Raw genomic sequence first — 8,544 nt, forward strand, 5'->3', positions numbered from 1 at the left:
TGTTAAAGTGCTTACAAGGCATTCCACAGCAGGAAAGGAATATGTGTGACCAATGCAATATCTCAATCAAGCATGACCATAGCATTTTATGTACTTTAATAAACCTCTATGGTAGGTACCTGTTTCTGTGTTGATTCTGTCATACAGCATAATGATCTTGACGCATTCGTGATTCGGCAATTTAGCTGTAATTCCAAATAACAGGACATGCTTATTCATAAGATTTAATAAAACGGAGATATTTAACGCGTCATGTCGATCAGACGTTCACGATACACACTTTAAACTATTGATCTAGATTGGTGGAATTATTCCGTGTTCATTATTTGTTTTCAATCTGGGGTAAGAACCTGTCCATTATTTCATTCTATATATGATTATCATATTCAGTCTAAATAAGATATCAAACAATAACAATTGTTCGTGAGAAGATCTAGTGAGAACGTAATGCATTAACGTACCTTCTCTCCATATGAACAGGTATGAGAGGAATCACGATTATAAATCCCGAGGGTAAAGCCTGAAACAATATATAAGCATTCATAAGTCTAATGCAAATATCTCGAAAAGCATTTGGAAATACCTCATTAAACGCAAAATTGAATTTAAGCTGAATGTGTCGTCCCTGATAAAACATAACAGACAGCAATATAGCGTGACACTTGACACACGTGCTTTTAATATGACGACCATTTATAACTTTCAATGTATCCTCATTTGAAGTCTTAACAAGCATCACCAAAACTCTTTACGACTGCTATATGATGGCAGTAGTTCGCTATTCAAAAACGCTCTACGGCCCAACGAGGTCTTATGTTTTCCACGTCGAGTCGCCTATAGCAAAAATGAAGGCTCTATACGAAATGGACCATAGTTAAACACGCTGTGTCGTCTATGTCAACAGAATTTGATGCAAAATGGTTAAGTACCCATTGCATTGCCATAGACGACGAAACATGTGCGCAGCTCACGAGTATTCTAAAATATGACCATCGCCTTCAGAAGACGTGTTAGAAGATTGACGAGAGTTTAGGTTTAGTGTTGATCATAAATAGCTCGTTCATGTGTTAGTTGATTAACGACCGTCAATCCAAAAAGAGTTGCCTGCTTACACCAACTGTTATAAATTCACACGGGATGATGACGATGAGCAAATATATATTTTAATATTTCAACTCATCATGCAATCAAACAAAACTATGACGAAAATAATATTTACATGGTGATTTTTTATCCAAATAAAACCTTTGGTGAAAAGAGCAAGAACCTTAGAGTTTTGGCTTTTTATGGCAATTAGTAAATCGTTTGAGAAAATACGAGTTTAGGGAGGTAAGTAGACTTAAACTTAAACTATTGGCTGGTAAAAATGCTGCAACATGTATAACGTAGAGGCTCACTTTTTGAAAGCTTAAAAGTGCAGCCATTTTGTTTTTGGTGCTTTTGTAAAACAATTATGTCAATTTAACCAATATATTTTTTCGTCTGCTTGAATGTGTAAAATTTAGATGCTGATTGTATTTGAATATATGCATAAAGCGATATTGTGTCTTGTTATTCTGCGTTTATCTGGATTTTTTTAGGACTATTTCGAGTGGCGTAAGCGTGAAGATCACTAATTATTTAAATATTACTACACAATGAAAGATTCAATTAAAATACAACGTTTTCCTTGTAACGATTTACCACATTGTTTTTATTGTATCAGCAAATCAATATATTTACAAGTGTAGGATTAAATACAGATTACGCTAGTGATTAAAAGTTTCCCACCATGAATACATTTTTCAATCTTCTCATACATTTAAGCACGGAAAGACACTTGCCTAATACACTATAACATATCATGTTAAGTTTTATTTTGATTGGAGTGGTATAACAGTATCCGGCGAGAGATACAAACACCGCTTCGGGTATATTTAGGTTTTATTTGATATGCCATGTAATCATATGCACCCTTTTTCTGCACATTGATATTGTTACATTTAAGCATCAGATTTGTGAAAGTGATATTTGACAAACACACAAAAGGTCGATATTATTGTCACACAATGCTCACAAAAGTTCTATTGCGGTTACGAACTCATATTGTTAACAGATTGTATCTTTATGTATGTTATTTTTGTTGATATGTTAACTTAAATACGCATATCATTCAAATGATGCTTTAATTTTGTTTTATAAACTATTCAAATTTTTGTATATTCGAAAAAAATACACTCATTGCAAAAACGGTGTTTCATGGAAAAATGAATATGCATGAAACTTAAGTACCGTATAAGTCCTTAAGTAGCAAACTTTCAACTGTTTAGCAAACGATTGCGTTCACCACGAGCAATTCAACGCTAACATTTTTGGGCGATCTGTTGACAAAGAAATATTTACATAAACGCTGTGTATATAAATGTGACCACTAGCAATTAAAACAAGAAATAGGGTTGCATGTAAAACATGAAGGTAGGGTACAAACATTTTCTCATCTGCGTTCGATAACAACTAGTGATAAGAACACGATCTTCTTTTGAATGTCAATCATTAAAAAGAACAAAGCGACTCATATGTTTTACAACTAAACCAACGATCCGTTTAAATAGAGTAGACATAACCGTCATGAAAAAATATGACAGTGAATTTAAACCAATGCTCACAAACGGAATCATAAGTAAGTACAGACTTATCATTCTCATATTATATTGCAGACATCAGAAACAAATTCACTTATGTTTAATTTCAAAAAAATGTTTATTTTAGTCAGTATAAAGTTCATCGTATTCTTTATCAAACGCAATTTAATAATCCCTACCGGATTTTCTGAGATACAACACTTAGATTATTAGTTATTAATATATTTCGTAATGTATGCATTCAATTTGGAAAAACATTTAAAGAAATTTCTCTACAGAGCGTTGTCTAATGACTCATGTTGGATCAAAGTGGTTCAGAAAAAGCGAGCGATATCAATTTTTAAATATTGCTTAAGACGTGGCCGTTATAAGTCGCTTAACGTTTGGTTGGCAATGATGTAATTATATATATATTATCATACAGAATGCTTATGTTCTATAATTATTCAGTGTCACGGTCAACGCAATTGATGTTAATTTACACTTTGGAACAAGATGAGGGTAAGGTCGCCCGTATAAGCATGTTAAACAAGACATGGTTTATTATCGGCAAAAATTGTATGCATACTTGTTTTCTGTGTCTGTTATGCATTCTGTATGATATAAAGTGTTTCCTTGTTTACCTGTGATACCTTAATATACAAATACTATGACAACGCTTAATGATAAACGCTTGTCACCATATGAAACGTCCCTTATTTCAGGTAAGTCAACCCTTACCAGACAGGGTAATACAGCACAAGGGACATGCTTGAAATCAAACTACTGACAGTACTGGTGTGACGATGCTTTTGAAAGAGGATGGATATAAATGAATCAATTTAAGTTTATCTACATCACCACCATTGTGTAATTTTGTATTCCCTTGTCATTTATCCGCATCTTTAATTAAGATTTGGCATAGCTTGCAGTGTACATGGACTTTTAGAGAATCCACAGTTCATGGTAAAGCTTTATTTAGAACAAGATGTTTTTTGGCATAATTTTTTCGTGTCCGAAATTTTCGTACCCTAAGTTTTGTTCGTACCAAAAATTTTGGGTAGAGAAATTTCGGTGTACGGTGAAGTATACTTCAAAGTACATGGGGTACGGGGAAGTAGTACCCGTATGGAACTTGACCCATTCAACCTAAATACCGGTACATAGATTGTTAGAGATAAACAATTTGGGTACGAACACAAATTTAAGAACGAAAAAAAATATTGGGTACGAAAAAACATTTGGGTACGAAAAAAAGGTTACGAAAAAAAATGGGTACGAAAATTTTGGGTTTCGAAAACAAAATTGGGTGTCTGGTTCCTGTCCCTAACCTCTCGATCAAGTTGAAAGAGTACGGGAACCAAGCTGCCTTTACCTTTATCAATGATGATCAGCGAGGTATGCCGAGTGAGAAAATTTAGCTAACTCAATCGGCGTCGGTCTTTTACATAGGTCGCAAATTGTGAAGAATGTTTTCACGGTATGATAACGTGTCGAGCTGCTTCGTTGAAGCAGCATCGTAAATAAAACTGAGTGACCGCCTTGGGCTATAAATAATAAATTTTTGTCACATGTTTCAAGAGAATAGAAGACAGCTTGACTTTTTCGAAAATTCGAATGATTAATTTCATTAATATCCTTCACAAACTCTCGCCAGCTAGGAGTTCGCTCTATTTTCTTAGCACATTATGTTTGCTTTGTGCATGCGCTGTTAAACGCGATAAATATTGGGCATTACTATCAAAATTAAAACCAATTACCAATTATTAAATGCTTCGCTCCGGCACGTTTGGCGACGTGGTTCAGAAGATTTATCTGAATTAATTCTACCGCTAATAAATTTGAAGCATTTTTGTGCGTGCAACTTCGTTGATTGCTACCCCAGGTCGATATAAAGCACGTAAATACAAACTTTACTACACCTCCATGTCATTTTATAATACTGTTAGAATGATTCACGACTGTCAACGAATGATTGTCGGTCTAACCAATATTAAACAACTTAATGCAGTTATGAATAAAATGTAAACAACTGAAATTCGCTAATCTTTCTAGAGACTCATATTAACCAAATAAACGTTGTAAAAGTACTCATTATGAATGACAAAAATGTTTAAACACTGAGCACATCATAAAAATATAATTCGTATTTCAAATGCACAAATATGTGTCAGACATAATGTTAAAATCTAAATAAATTTAGCATCATCGATATTTATCGGTCCATGAACACTCAGTTTTTCTAAAACATTACGTCTCATGGTGTTATTTCTAAGCTCGAAAACTCAGAATTATTGTTTATTGACTAACCAACAACGATGAATAGAGCGACATGTCTTATCATTGCACACAAAAATCTGCATACATGTACAATGATTATTTTATTTCACTCGGAAATTAATCATGCTTTCATCAACTTATACAGCTGGGTGGATCGTATAAGTCTTTACAAATATTAAATTATACGTGTAGGCGTACACTTGTGTCATTTTCTTATTCATGAAAGGTGTATGCCGATATCATTTTCAAACGCTGATCTGTGGTTTCCGTCTTATGTTCTATAAGTTTTGAAAGCGATGTTTTACTTCATTGCATGTGTTTGCTTAAAAGAGTTAACGTTTACCTCAAGTATATGCATACACTTAAAAGGACAATTGTTTTTAAATGTGCTTAAACAGACTGTCTAAATTAACAATGCGGTGGCGCATGTATTGCACAGAACTATAATATATAATATGATTAACAAAATACACGGATCGTTTGCTGTGTATTTAGTGTTTTGTTTCGCCTTCCAAGAAAGTCGGATGTCATTTAAACTTCTAGATTGAAGCTAACGTGTTCAATTGAACAGAGACTTTGCTTATAATACATTTTACTGGTATATGTGAGTTTGAGTTATCATACACCATTTAAAGAAATAAACGTGCAAGGGTAGATAACGAGCAATAGACTACGATTCAAGAATTATGCTTTTCTAAATAAATACCACAAAAGCATTCAATTGCTAAGATGTTTTCAATGACGTCTTTATTAGCAATACAAACAACAGTATGAGGTGTATTTACTTATTTGAAGATGCCGTCAGAAAAATATTGGATAATACACACTTCAATGAAATAAGAACCACTAATCACACATACTTAAATATATCAATTAACTTCCGTCTCTTTTAAAATTTTAACAAATATCAAGTGTATTGATGTAGCCTTTATCATATGGCAAGATAACAAAATTGAGTTTACCAAAGTTATTTTCAAAGTCACGGCCATAAAAGCAAAAGTTGCATCTGTATACACCACTTTTAAGAAGAGCATGTCAAAGTGCTTATTTAATTAAAGATGTACCAATCACAGCGATATTCAAGTAGCTGTTTTGATTACAAGGATTCATTACTTTAAATAAAAGAAGATAGAACATTAATGAATGTGTAACGACAAAAAACATACGAAACCGCACACGTTTTCAATATGCGAACATAGACGAAAATAACCATACCAAAAATTAGAAAAAAAACTATTTAAAAAAAGTTTACTTCAATTGCGATTCAACATTGATACATATTCGCAAATGTTTCACAACTGACTTTAAACAAGAAAATCCAGTTTGAAACTTGACTAGTTCACAGACACGCTGAGACCACAACGTTATTTTTTATAACACAATAAAAAGTACTTGTGTGAATATTTAGTAATTAAATAGTCCGCCATAGCCCTAAAATGAGTTTAACCTGTGTTTTACTCACTTAAGTAACCTGTCTCCTAATTAAATGTTATACAAATTTGAAATACTTAAAACTAGGTAAATCTTTATTAATGTATGTATTAATGTATGGATTGATATAATTATGTATCTTTTTATTTAGTGTATTTATTTATTTACATAGTTAAATATTGTTTTATTTATGAAACAGAGATAATAATTAGACAGCAAGTTCATTAAAACAAATCGTATTTATGTATATATTTTAAAGGCATGCATAAGAAGGTGCAAATTGTTTCTTTTGAAAACAAACATCAATATGTGTAAATACTTTAAAACAGAATATATGTATCTTAAACGTAATTTTATGACCCTCAAATGTACTCTGGTTGCAATGTTTATTGCTTAACAATGCATATCATTAGCAAAGTGCGTTAATGCATCTCTATTAAGAAGACGTTCCGTATTCAAATGCTTCTTCCGGTACACGAGAACGTGTAAGTAAAATGTATGTGTGTATTTCCGATATTAAAATCACAATGAACTACTGTAATGTCTGCTTCTGGTGCATGTATGGAGCCTTTACTATAATCGAATACTGTTTTTATTAACTAAATTAAAAGCATAAATCACACGTATCCCTGAACGAAAATGGTTTATTATTAACGATGTATTATAAAATAATTAAATTACATACTGTCTACATTGGCGATGAAATAAAAGTCAACTTACGTTTCCAAAGCTTGACTCCCAAAAACAAAATAAATTCAAAATCAGCCACCTCAGTGCAGTTCCCATGCTGTCAGCAACTAAAATGGTAATAGTAACCAATTTGTCGTGAGAAATGTGAGCTGTCAATGTAAAAATATTGAAGCATACCCAGCCATTTATATACACTTTATCCACGCGTCTTACAATTTAACTATCCACCAACAAACTGTCTTCGTTTTACAAGGGTTAGTTTCCTTATTACATGCACATCGGCAAATCTACATTATTTGTCAGTTGACTTGTTTACAAACATGTACAGTTAAAGTTGCGTTAACACAATTCCCCTTTTGCACGAATAAGGAAATGTTTGTTTTACAATGTGCAATTAATTAATTGTTGCTGAATTAATTTCTGTAAATATTTAAACACTTGTGGAACTATTTGGCGACACTCACTTTAACACTGTACCATGCACGAGATAATTTTCCGACAGCTGAAATAAAACTTTAGTCGTATATGAACTAAAACATTAGTTGTATATTGTTTGTTTAAACCTATTCATTTGAGCTTGAATGTATTTAAAGTACTTATTATTTGAAACGCTATCGAGGCCGTTGGATTGGCATAGGACACGTACTTGGATGTGAGATCTAAAAAACACCCCACAGTCGGGTTGAACCCGTGACCTTCTGATCGCTTGGCAAACACTATTTCAATTACACCACGACGAACTTATTGTATTATATGTATTATTTTTTGTCAACATACATTCGTTAAAATACTTCTAAACTTCATAATTAAAACAATTCATGTATACGATCGATTTATTTCCTAAGCGTAAGTTTTTCATGTTTGGAAAGCCATGCCAATATGCAATTAAAAATAATCACGAGTAGGCAAATTAATTGATACCGTAAAGTGCGTAGAAATCTGTGTATATACGTTCTTAACTAAAGCAATGCTTTTAAATCTCAGTTGAAATCCAAAAATGCGTTTTTATAACGAACACTTAAATCAGGAAACACACATGCAATCATGCGCAAAAAATATAATATCAATTTATAATTATGTATTATCTTTAACATATGATATTCAAACCAGTTGCCACTCATGCTTGCCAAAAATGATTTTAGATACTATTAGCATCCATTACGCTAAATGTATTTGCACCTGACAAGAACTTAAGTAAACTTAAGATGCTTCCGTATTTCATACTTGTCTGCCTTAATACGAGTAACTTCCTTTAAAACAGGTAATTAACTTGCATTCATCACGGGCACGCGATTATCTTAAGATTCATATTGAATGCATTTGTGATTGATTTATTATTGGATCCTTAAAACATGCCAGGCATCTTTCATGGTGTCGGTTAAACCACAGTATAACTGGTGAATTGGGCCTGTTTATTACTTATGAAGAACAAATAATGTTTACCCAAATGTTAACTCTGTGTTACAAAAAGAGTTTAAAGTTTATACAAGGTAAAGTGCGGACATAGTGCGTGACTGACAGACTTACGATCGAATAATATTCA

The sequence above is a fragment of the Dreissena polymorpha genome, chromosome 6, assembly GCF_020536995.1.
Source record: "Dreissena polymorpha isolate Duluth1 chromosome 6, UMN_Dpol_1.0, whole genome shotgun sequence".
Taxonomy (NCBI): domain Eukaryota; kingdom Metazoa; phylum Mollusca; class Bivalvia; order Myida; family Dreissenidae; genus Dreissena; species Dreissena polymorpha.